Below are 12,980 nucleotides of genomic sequence, written 5' to 3'. Positions count from 1 at the left end.
AGTGAAATCATCTGGTATTTGTCTTTCTCTGACAGGCTTATTTCACCCAGCATTACATTCTCTTGCTCCATCCACCTCGTGGCAAATGACAAGATTTCATGTTTTTACGGCTAAGTAATATTACATTCCATTTACTACATCTCAATTTATTCACCAGTTGATGGGTGCTTGGGCAGTTTCCGTAATTTGGCTGTTGTAGAAAATGCTGCTGTAAACATCAGGGTGCATGTATACCTTTGAAGAATTATTTTTGTATTCTTTCTGTAAATACCTTGTAGTGAAATTTCTGGATCAAAACGTAGTTCTATTTCCAGTTTTTTTTTTCTTTTGACAAATCTCCATGATGTTTTCCAGAGTGGCTGCACCAGTTTGCATTCCTACCCACAGTGCAAGAGTGTTTCTCTTTCCCCATATCCTTGGCAACACCTGCTGTTTAATCCTTCATTGATTTTAGTCATTCTGACAGATGTGATGTGTTATCTCATTGTACTTTTGAATTGTATTTCCCTGAAGATCAGTATGGTTGAGCATCTTTCATGTGTCTCTTGGCTATGTGTATGTCTTCCCTGGGAAAATGTCCATTTGTGTCTTCTGCCCATTTTTAATCGGATTTCTCATTTTTTGGGTGCTGTATAACTTTATATATTTTGGACACTAACCCTTTATCAGATGTCGTTTGCAAATATCATTCTGTGAGTGTTTTGTTGATTATTTCCTTGGTGACAGAAGCTTTTTATTTTTAAGAAGTCCCATTATTTTTGCTTGTGTTTTCCTTATCTCAGGAGATATATCTACAAAGATGTTTGTACAGCCAATGTCAAATAAGATACTACCTGTGTTATCCTCTGGGATTTTTATGGTTTCAGGTTTCACACATAGATCTTTATCCATGTTGGATTTATTTTTGTGTATGTTTTAAGGAAGTGGTCCATTGCTGTTTTTGTTTTGTTTTGCAGGTTGCTGTCTAGTTTTTCCAAAACCATATGTTAAGGAGACTTTTTTTAAGTTTATTTATTTATTTTTGAGAGAGAGAGAGAGAGAGAGAGAGAGAGAGAGAGAGAATGCAGAAGAGGAGCAGAGAGAAATGGAGACAGAGAATCGCATGCATGCTCTGCACTGCCCTGAGATCATGACCTAGCTGAATCCACAATCACATGCTTTGGTGACTGAGGCATCCACGTGTCCCAAGACTATCTTTTTTTTCCATTCGATATTCTTTCCTGCTTTGCTCAGCATTAACTGACCATATAGGTGTGAGTTCATTTCTGGGTTTCCATTCTATTGATCTATGCCTCTGTGTTTTGTTGTTGTTGATGTTTTGCCAGTAGCATACTGTTCTGATCAGTACAGCTTTGTAATATAACCTGAAGTCTGGAACTGTGATGTCCAGCTTTAGTTTTCGTTTTCAGTTTTGTTTTGGCTGTTTGGGGTCTTTGTCGTTCCATACAAATTTTGGGATTATTTGTTCTAGGATTTCATTACATGTGCAGATTGTTTTGAGGAGTGTAGACGTTTTAACAGTATTTTCTTCTTCCCATCCATGAACATGAAATATATTTCCTTTTCTTTGTGTCCTCTTCCATTTCTTTCATCAGTATTTCATAGCCTTTAGAATACAGGTCTTTCACCTGTTTGGTTAGGTTTATTCTAGGTATCTTGGGGTATTTGGTGCACCTGTCAATGGGATTGATCCCTTACTTTCTCTTTCTGTTAATTCATTATTCGTCTACAGAAATGCAATAGATTTATGTACATTGATTTCTGTATATTGTGTTTTGTCAAATTCATATATCAATTCTAGCAATTTTTAAGGGAGTCTTTCATGTTTTTTAATTTTTTTTCAACGTTTATTTATTTTTGGGACAGAGAGAGACAGAGCATGAACGGGGGAGGGGCAGAGAGAGAGGGAGACACAGAATCGGAAACAGGCTCCAGGCTCTGAGCCATCATCCCAGAGCCTGACGCAGGGCTCGAACTCACGGACCGCGAGATCGTGACCTGGCTGAAGTCGGACGCTTAACCGACTGCGCCACCCAGGCGCCCCTCATGTTTTTTATAGAGAGCATCATGTCAGTTCCAAATAGCGAAAGTTCTACTTCTTCCTTGTCTATTTGGATTCCTCTTATTTCTTTTTGTTGTCTGATTGCTGTCGCTAGGACTTCTAGTACTATGTGGAATAACAGTGGTGAGAGGGATCATCCCTGTCTTGTCCCTGACCTTGGAGGAAAAACTTTCAATTTTTCCCCATTGAGGATGAGATTAGCTGTGGGTTTTTCCTAGATGACCTTTATAAGTGCAGGTAGGCTGAGTCTCCATGTACTTTGCTGAGGGTTTTTATCATGAATAGATGTGACATTTTGTCAAATGGTTTTCCTGCATCTGTTGAAAGCATCATATTGTTCTTATCCTTTCTTCTATTATTGTGGTGCATCATGTTGTTTGATCTGTGAATGTGGAACCACCCTCCCAGCCCAGGAATATATCCCACTTGATTATGGTAAATGATTCTATTAACGTATTGTTGACTTTAATTTGAAGGTATTTTAATGAGAATTTGGGCATACATACTCATCACGCTATTGGCCTGCAGTTTTATTTAAAAAATTTGTAACATATTTTTAAATGTTTATTTACTTAGAGTACATAAAAGTGAGGGAGAGGCAGAGAGACAGGGAGAGAGAGAGTCCTGGCCATGCTCCACACTGTCAATGCAGGGTCCAACGTGGGACTCGAACCCACTCACCGCAAGATAATGTCCTAATCTGAAATTAAGAGTTGGACAGTAAACCGACCAAGCCACACAGGCGCCGCTCCAGTTTTCAGTTTTAGTGGAGGCTGTATCTGGTTTTGGTATCAGGGTAATGATGGCCTCATGAGATGAATTTGTAGGTTTTCCTTCTTTTTTATTTTTTGTAATAATTCGAGGAGAATACATATTACCTCTTCCTTAAATGGATGGTAGAATTCATCAGTGAAGCCATCTGGCCCTGAACTCTTGTGTTGGGGGGTAGATTTTTTTAATTACTAATTTGATTTCTTTCTTTTTTCAGATTTTATGTTTCTTTCTGTTTCAGTTTTGGTATTTTGTGTGTTTCTAGGAATTTGTCCATTTTTCTCAGCGTGTCCAATTTGTTGCATGTAATTTTCATAATATTCTAACTGTATTTTTGTGGTGTTGACTGTTATTTCTCCTTTCTTACTTGTGATTTTATTTGAGTCCTTTCTGTCTTCTTTGTGAAAAGTCTGCCTAGGAGGTATTCATGTTGATTACTGTTTTCAAAGAACCAGCCCCTGGTTTCATTGATTTGGCCTAGTGTCTTTTTGGTTTCTATATTCCTTATTTCCGCCTTAATCTCTATTATTTCCTTCCTTCTGCTGTTCTTTTTCTTTCCTTTAGTTGTCAGTTAGGATAGTTTGAGATTTTTCTTGCTCCTTAAGGTAGGCTAGTATTGCTATATACTTCCATTGTAGACTGCTTTTGCCGCATTCCAAAGGTTTTTACCAGTGTATTTTCATTTTCATTTTCATTTTCATTTTCATTTTCATTTTCATTTTCATTTTCATTTCCATTTGTTTCAGTGTATTTTCTCATTGATTTCCTGTTTGACCCATTCATTTAGTATCATGTTATTTAACCTCCCTTTATCTGTGGCTTCCCCCCCCCCCCTTTTTTTTTTCTGGTCGACTTCAAGTTTCCTAGCTTTGTGGTCAGAAATGATGCTTGGTCTGATCTCTCTTTGGGTACCTGTTGAGGCCTGATTTGTGACCTAGAATGTGATCAATTCTGGAGAATGCCCCACGTGCGCTTGAAAAGAATGTGTGCTCTGCCATTTTAGTATGGAGTGTTCTGATATAAGCCAATCTGGTCCGGTGTGGCGTGCAAAGCCATTGTTTCCTTGTTGATTTTCTGTTTACAGGTTCTGTCCATTGATGTGAGTGATGTGTTAAAGTCCTCTACTATCGTTATATTATTATAAATGAGTTCTTGTATGGTTGTTGTTAAATGTTTTATATACTTGGTGATCGCATGTTGGGTGCATCAAAATTTAAAATCATTGGATATTCTTGTTTGGCTGTCCCCTTTAGTATGAGGGGACATCTTATTATGTCTTCCACTCTTGTTATAGCCTTATTTATTTATTTTTTAATATAAGTCTTAGTTGACATACAGTGCATTCTTGGATTTGGGAGTAGAATTCGGTGATTCATCCCTTACATACAACACCCAGTACTCATCACAACAAGTGCTCTCCTTAATACTCGTCCCCCATCTAGTGCAGTGCTGACCCATATCCCTCCATCAACCTTCAGTTTTTTCTCTAACATTAGGAGACTCATATGGTTTGTTACCACTCTTCTCTTTCCTGCCCCCTTCCCTTGTTTTCATCTTTTTCTTAAATTCCATGAGTGAAATCATATATTTGTCTTTCTCTGATTGACATATTTCACTTAGCATAATATATTCTAGCTCCATCCACATCGTTGCTAATGGTAAGATTTCATTCTTCTTGAAGCTGAGTTATATTTCATTGTATATGCATATGTATGTATGTATATATGAACATACACATATGTACATACGTATACACACACACACATACACACACACACCCCACAACTTCTTTATACTTTCATCAGTTGATGGATACTTGGGCTTTCTCCGTGGTTTGGCTACTGTTGATAATGCTGCTATAAATATTGGATGTATGCAATTTCACTTTAGGTATTTACCCAAAGAGTACCAAAATAGAGTCTCAGTTTTAAAGTTTATTTTGCCTGATATAAGTATTGCTACTGGCTTTCTTTTGACATTATTGACATGATAAATGTTTCTTCATTTCCTCACTTTAAATCTGCAGGTGACTTAAGTCCAAATAAGGCTTTATAGAGAACATCTAGATAGGTCTTTTTTTTTGTTTCTTTTCTTTTCTTTTCTTTTCTTTTTTTTTCTTTTCTTTTCTTTTCCTTTCCTTTCCTTTCCTTTCCTTTCCTTTCCTTTCCTTTCCTTTCCTTTCCTTTCCTTTCCTTTCCTTTCCTTTCTTTTCTTTTCTTTTCTTTTCTTTTCTTTTCTTTTGCCATTCTTTTGCCACCCTATCCAATGTCTTCTGATTGGAGAATTTAGTCGATTTACATTCAGAGTAATTATTGATAGGTATATATTTAGTGCCATTCTACTAGTTGTTTTGCCATTGTTTCTTGATGTTTTCTCTGATCCTTTCTTGTCTGTAACACTTTCGGTCTTTCATTTCCACTCAAAGAGTCTGATTTAAATATTCATTTCTTTTGACTAGTAGTACATTTCTTTACTTACTTTTAATATTTCTTCTTTTTTAAATTTAAGCCCAAGTTACCTTAAACTGGAATATTAGTTACTTTAAAGTGGAATAAAGTTTCAGGAGTAGAATTTAGTGATTCATCAAGTACAAAATATACGCAGTACTCATCCTAAGTGATCCCCCTAAATGCCCATCACCCATTTAGCCCATAACCCTATTCAGTAACCCTCCAGGATCCCTGAGTTTCTCCTCTGTTTTTAAGAGTCTCTTATCATTTGACTCCTTCTGTTTGTATCTTATTTTTGCTTTCCTTTCACTACGGTCATCAGTTTTATTAAATTCCACATATGAGAGAAGTCATATGATGTGTTTCTTTCTCTAACATATTTTGCTTAGCATAATAAAGTCCGGTTCCATCCACGCTGTTGCAAATAGCAAGATTTCACTCTTTTTAATCACCAAGTAATATTCCCTTGTAAAAATATACCACATCTTCTTCATCCATTCATCAGTCAATGGTCATTTGGGCTCTTTGCATAATTTAGCTATTGTTGATAATGCTGCTATAAACATTGGAGTGCATGTGCCACTTTGAGTCAGCGTTAGTGTATCCTTTGGATAAATACTTAGTAGTGCAATTGCTGGGTACTAGTGCAGTTCTATTTTTGTTTTTTTTGTGACAAATCTCCATACTATTTTCCAGAGTGGCTACACGACTACATTCCCACCAGCATTGCAAAAGCGTTCCCTTTCTCTGCATCTTTTCCAACATCTGTCATTTCCTGAGATGTTAATTTTAGCCATTCTGATAGGTGTGAGGGGTTATTTCATTGTGGTTTTGATTTGTATTTCAGTGATGACTAGTGAGATTGAGCATCTTTTCACGTGTGACCAATCTGGATGTCATCTTTGTTAAAGTGTCTCTTCATGTCTTTTGCCCATTTCTTCACTGGATTATTTGGTTTTTGGGTGTTGAGTATGGTAAGTTCTTAATAGATTTTGGGTACTAACCCTTTATCTGATATGTTACCTGAAAATATCTTCTCCCATTTCATTTAGTTGCCTTTTAGTTTTGCTGATGGTGTCCTGTGCTGTGCAGAAGCTTTTTATCTTGAGGTCCCAATAGTTCATTTTGGTTTTTATTGTCCTTGCTTCTGAAGACATGACAATCAAGAAGTTGCTGCAGCCAGGATCAAGGAGGTAGATTGCGTCTTTTCTCCTCTAGGATTTTGATGGCTCCTGTCTTACATTTAGATCTTTCATTCATTTTGAGAAGTGTATGTGTGTGTGCATGTTTGCGTGTGTGTGCGCGTGCATGGTTTAAGAACATAATCCAGGTTCATTCCTCTCACTGTCCAGTTTTCCCAGTACCATTTGCTGAAGAGACTCTTTTTTTCCATTGGATATTTTTTCCGGCGTTGTCAGAGATTACTCAGCCATATGTTTGAGGATCAATTTCTGGGTTCCCTATTCCGTTCCATTGATGTCTGTGTCTGTTTTTGTGCCTGTACCATACTGTTTTGATGATTGCAGCTTTCTAATACACTATAAAGTCCAGAAATGTAATGTCTCCAACTTTGTTTTTCTTTTTCAACATGACTTTGGCTATTTGAGGTCTTTTCCGGTTCCTTACAAATTTTAGGGTTGCTTGTTCTAGCTCTGTGAAGAATGCTGGTGTTATTTTGATAGGAATTGCATTGAATGTGTTGATTGCTTTGGTTAGTATTGACATTTTAACAATATTTCTTCTTCTAATCCATGAACATGGAATGTTTCTCCATTTCTTTGTGTTTCTTCAATTTCTTTCATAGACGTTGTATGGGTTGTTCCTTTATTTTTTTTTTAATGTTTATTTTTGAGAGAGAGAAAGAGAGAGCACATGAGCTGGGGAGGGGCAGAGAGAGAGAGAGAGAGAGAGAGAGAGAGAGAGAGAGAGACTCTGAAGCAGGCTCCAGGCTCTGAGCTGTCAGCACAGAGCCCATCGTGGGACTCCATCCCACAAATGCAGGATCATGACCTGAACCGAAGTCAGTGCTTAACCGACTCAGCCACCCAGACGCCCCTCTATTGTTTTAAGTGTACTGCTCTTTTACCTTTTTGGTTATGCTTATCCATGGGTATTTTATGATTTTCAGTGCAGTTGTAAATGAGACCAATTCCTTGATTTCTCTTTCTGCTGATTCATTATTGGTGTATAGAAGTGCAATCAACTTCTGTATATTGATTTTATATTCTGAGACTTTCCTGAATTCCTGTATCAGTACTAGCAGTTTTTCAGTGGAGTCTTTTGTATTTTCCATGGAAAGTATCATGTCTGCGAAGAGGGGAAGGTTGACTCCTCCTTGCCAATTTGGACACCTTGTATTTCTTTTTGTTGTCTGATTGCTGGGGTTAGGACTTCCAACAGTATGTTGAATAATAGTGGTGAAAGTGGATATCCCAGTCGTTTTCCTGACCTTAGGGAGAAAGATCTCAGGTTTTCCTCATTGAAAATGATAGTAGCTATGGGTCTTTCATATCTGGACATACTGATATGAGGCACAATCCTTTTATCCCTCCTTTCATGAGGGTTTTTTGTTTTCATCAAGAATGGATGCTGCATTTTGTCAAATGCTTTTCCTGCATCTATTGAGAGGATCATATGGTTGTTATCCTTTCTTTTATCAATGTGATGTATCGCATCTGTTGATTTGCAGATATTGAATCTGTTGTGCATCCCAGGAATAAATCCGATTCATTGTGGTGAATAATTCTTTTTATGTATTGTTGGATCCGGTTTGCTACTTTCCGTTGAGAATTTTTGCATCCAGGGTCATCAGGGAAATTGGTCTGTAGTTTTCCTTTTTAGTGGGGTCTTTGTCCAGTTTGGACTCAAGGCCAAGCTGGCCTCATAGAATGAGTTTGGAAGTGTTCCTTCCATTTCTCTGCCCATGACCTTATCTTGTTCTTTCATTTGGGATGCATTCCTCTTGTCTTGGCATTTTGGCTGAGTATTTGCCTTCTCTGTGTTACCAAAACTCATTATGTTACCTGTCTGTGAGATGAATGGCTTTATGAAGAGGAGGTCATCTCGTGTCCAGGGTCTGGCACATCAGGGAGTGTCTGTGATATGTGTTGCATGCAGTGTTTTGTGTTCTGGCTGCACTATCCTTCAGGCCAGTTGTATGGGCAATGTATGGTCCTTGGCCAGAATGTGCTGAGTTTTATCTCGGTCTGCTCCGATCTGCTTGTTAAATGAGACTTGAAACGACTGCCACTCGAAGTGAAGCTCTGCAGAACTGTCTGGTCAAGAGAGGTGGTGTGGTCATGGGCTTCCGCTGGTCTTCTGGGGGAAGGGGCCAGCTCCATTGGGACTGAGGCAAGCTTGATTGAACTAGAAGGCTAGACTTGCCAAAGCACAGGAATGTGGGGTTGGTGTAAGCAGCTTAGGCAGCCAGTGTGGGGATGACCTTGTTTCCAGAAGATGGCTCTCTGTTTATGCTGGGGGAAAGAGGAGGAAAATGGCGCCACCCAGCTCCTCTGTCCTAGCTCCTTTGTCCCCTCATTGTGAACACTGCCTCTCAGGGATGCTCTCCGCGATGAGTGTATAATCTTCCCACTGTGTGCACCAGGTGATGTACAGATCACTGTTTCCATGCCGTCTGCCTGCAAGTAGTTTGCTGCATTCTCTTCAGGAGTAGGCCAGTGCCCTCATGGCTGTATCCCAGCCAAGACCGCTAACCTTTAAAACTCCACATTCTCAGGGTGCCTGAATGGCTTGGTTAAGTGTCTGACTCTTGATCCTGGCTCAGATCATGATCTCGTGGTCGTGGGATTCTCTCTTTCCCTCTATTCCTGCCCCTCCCTTGCATGTGCTCTCTTTCTCTCTCTCTCAAAATAAACAAAAAAATGGTGGCATGGAATATCTTATTTAGACAATATTACCTCCCTGAGAGGAATGGAAGTGATCTATCCGTTAAATTTCCAGCACTGACTAGGAAATTCTTTGCTGACTGGTTAAAGGTTACATTCCTACAGGAATGAAATTAGGTTTAGTGACATGGGGCCTTAACATAAGTAACTGCATGACGAGTCTGTGATTTTTCTTAACATTCCAAACCCAAATTTTTACACATACATTTTTTTAAATTAAAAACATAGCCCTAAATAATATTTTAGCCATCCTCTGCCGGCCCGATGATCATATCCTGTGAAACTGTGACCATCTCCTAATCATAGGTGAAGATCAACTCTGTGGCTCTAAGATCTTTGTGGCTCTAAGTTACTTTGATGTATGTTACTAAGATCTTTGTGAGTCTAGGTTACTGCTCGCCTTTTGAAGTCTTTGACCCAGGGACACCCAGCCAGGTTGCTGACCCATCACTTAGGCACAGAAGCACCCTTTCCAAGTCACCTCTTCCTAAAGCGTTGTCTTTCCCTCTTGTACTTCTGGGTCTTACCCTTTTGCAGATCACATGCTGTGATGGACATCCTCTCATGCACACCTGTCAAAGTAGCCAAGAGAAAGCTGCTTGCCTGTTACTGCCATTTCATGGTCACATCTTTTCCTTCTGAAACCCTTGAACTCCCTATCGTTCTTCCAGTCTTTGGATATCTCTTTGATTTGAAATATTTGATTCTCATGCATTCCTGCTAAAAATATGTGTGAAAATATTAAATCAAGGATTCTTTACAATAAGTGAGCCAATCACAATGATTCATCTGGCCGTGTGTATATTTTTATTTTCACAATGTTCAGGCATGATTTGAAGTACATCCTGTAAAATCTGAGTATCATTCATTATCTAGGATAACCACCTTTATGGAAAGCCATTCAATGACATGCTCATTCAAGATCAGAAAAACACTTAATTTATATACCACATAATACAGTGGTATATACATACATTATTATCTTAAAATATGTAACGTAGATGTTTCTATGATTTATATATCATGCATTCAGTTTTCTGTACCATGAGTGCTATTATTTAAATTAAACATTAGTAAGAACAAGAATAGGTACACGTGCATCACTAGTAACTAATACTAGAACTAGTCATATAATATTATGTGTTGAAAACATAAAACCATGATTACTAATAATCTTTTCATTTGCGATGGGTTCCTAGTTACCAAAAAAATTGGGAAGGTATTACTGAGTCTCCACATACATCAGACTGTTTTCTGAATATTGATGTCCTATGAGTTGGTACATGATCACAATCAATATCCCAAAGAGATATGGTAGTATTAACTAAAGTTTATATTTGTATTCAGATCCCTTTGGTTTTAACTTCTTCTGTTCCAGACTCATCCCAGCTGGCACATTACAGTCATCCTATCTCAGGCTCCACTTGGCCATGACAATTTTTAGATTTTCCATATTTTCATAATCTGCAAAGTTTTGAGGGTAAGTTTGTAGAATGTATTTTGTAGAATGATCCTTGGTTGGGATATGTCTAATGTTTGTTCAAATACTTAGGCCAGAGTTACTGTGTTTTGGAGCAAAAGATCCAGGAGCATAATGCCATCCATAATTATCATTTCACATAAAGGTTGTTTACTCTGAAGGCTGGGGTCTTTTGTGGTTCCATACAAATTTTAGGACTTTTCTAGTTCTATGAAAAATGCTGTTGGCTTTTTGATGGAGATTGCATTAAAAGTGTCGATTGCTTTGGGAAGTATAGACATTTTCATGAAATTTGTACTTCCAATCCATGAGTATGGAATGTCCTTCCATATCTTTGTGTCATCTTGAATTTCTCTCATCACTGTTTTATAGTTTTCAGAGTATAGGTCACTCACCACTTTGGTTAGATTTATTCATAGATATCTTATTATTTGGTGTACAACTGTAAATGGGACTGTTTTCTTAATTTCTATTTCTACTGCTTCAGTATTGTCTAGAAACCCAAAGATTTCTGTACAATGATTTTGTATCCTGTGACATTGCTGAATTCATTTATGAGTTCTAGCAGTTACTGGGTGGACTCTTTAGGGTTGTCTATATATAGTGTCATGTAATCTGCAAAGTGTGAAGGTTTCACTTCTTCCATATTTGGATGTGTTTTTATTTTATTTTATTTTATTTTATTTTATTTTATTTTATTTATTTTATTTTATTTATGTTATTTTATTTTATTTCTTTTGTTTTGGTTCATTTTGTTTCGTTTCATTTATCTGCTGGCTGTGGCTTGGACTTCCAGTACTATGTTTATTAAAAGTGGTGAGAGTAAACATCCTTGTATTCTTCCTGACCTTACAGCAAAAGCTCTCAGATTTTCCCCACTAAGGTTGATTATAACTGCAGGGTTTCCATAGATAACCTTTATTACATTGATATATGTTCCCCATAAACCTAATTTAGGGGGTTATAATCATGAATGGATGTTGTACCGTGTCAAATGCTTTTTTCTGCATGTATTGAAATGACCATATGGTTCTTTTCTTTTAAAGTTTATTAATCTTGAGAGAGAGCGTGAGCATGGGAGGGGCAGAGACAGAGTGCGAGACACAGAATTAGAAGGAGGCTCTTGGCTCTGAGCTTTCAGCACAGAGTCCGATGCGGGACTTGAACTCACGAATCATGGGGTCATGACCTGAGCTGATGTCGGACTGTTACAGTATTGAGCCACCCATATGCCCCGATCATATGGTTCTTATCCTTTCTCCTGTTGATGTATTGTATCACATTGATTCATATGTGAATATTGAACCACCTTTGTAACCTGGGAATAAATTCCACTTAATTGTGGGATATATTTACAGTTGTTAGATCTTCTTTTTGGATTGTACCCTTTACTGTTATATAGTGTCCTCCTCTGTCTCTTGTTATGTACTTTTTTTTAAGTGTATTTTTTCTGATACAAATATTGCTACTCCAGCTTTTGTTTTTTCATCCATTCTTACACCCTATGTCTCTAGATTGGAGCATTCATTCCATTTACCTTCAAAGAAATGATTGATATATATGTATGTATTGCCATTTTATTACCTGTTTCTTGTGGTTTCTAATGATTTTCTCCGATCCTTTCTTGTCTGTCTTTCATGTTTTGCTTATTTTCTTTAGTGATATATTTGATTTCTCTATCTTTATTCTTAGCATATTTATGACTGGTTTTAGTATATGGTTACTGTTAGGTGTTTATATAACCTCTTCTGCATTTAGCAGTTTGTATTAAGTTGATGGTCATTTACCTTTGCACCCATTATTTTCTCCTCCCTAGGTTTTTGGTAGATGTTATTATATTTCAAATCCATTTCTCTGAGTTCCTTAACTGATTCTTTACAGAAATATTCATTTTTTACTTGATTTGTGTCTTCTACTCTATACTGTAACTTTGGTCTCTTCTTTCCACTCAAAGAGTCCCTCTTAATATTTCTTACAGGACTGGTTTAGTGGTACAAACACCTTTAGTTTTTGTTTGGGAAACTCTGTGTCTCCTTCCATTCTGAATGATAGCCTTGCTGGATAGAGTATTCTTGGCTGCTGATTTTTCCGTTCAGTACTTTGAATATGTGATGTCACTCGCTTCTGGCTTGCCAAATTTCTGTTCAGAAATCTGTAGCTAGCCTTATGGGTCTTCCCTTCTAAGTGAAGGTCTCTTTGTCTTGCTGCTTTTAAGAGTTTTTCTTTATTGTCACTGTAATTTGCAAGTTTGCTTACAATATGTTTGTGTGTTGGCCTGAGTTTGTTGATTTTGAGGGGAGTTCTCTAGTCTC

At 37.7% G+C, this 12,980-nt stretch overlaps 1 long non-coding RNA gene across 2 annotated transcripts in view; it reads left to right on the top strand.

Annotated features, from left to right (window-relative positions):
• LOC109500442 overlaps positions 1 to 12,980 on the top strand; it is a 97,913-nt gene that overhangs the window by 892 nt on the left and 84,041 nt on the right. The window lies entirely within an intron of this gene.

This window comes from Felis catus, chromosome B1 (genome assembly GCF_018350175.1).
Source record: "Felis catus isolate Fca126 chromosome B1, F.catus_Fca126_mat1.0, whole genome shotgun sequence".
Taxonomy (NCBI): Eukaryota; Metazoa; Chordata; class Mammalia; order Carnivora; family Felidae; genus Felis; species Felis catus.
The sequence above is the reverse complement of the archived record's forward strand: the minus strand, read 5'-3'. Positions and strand labels throughout refer to the sequence as shown.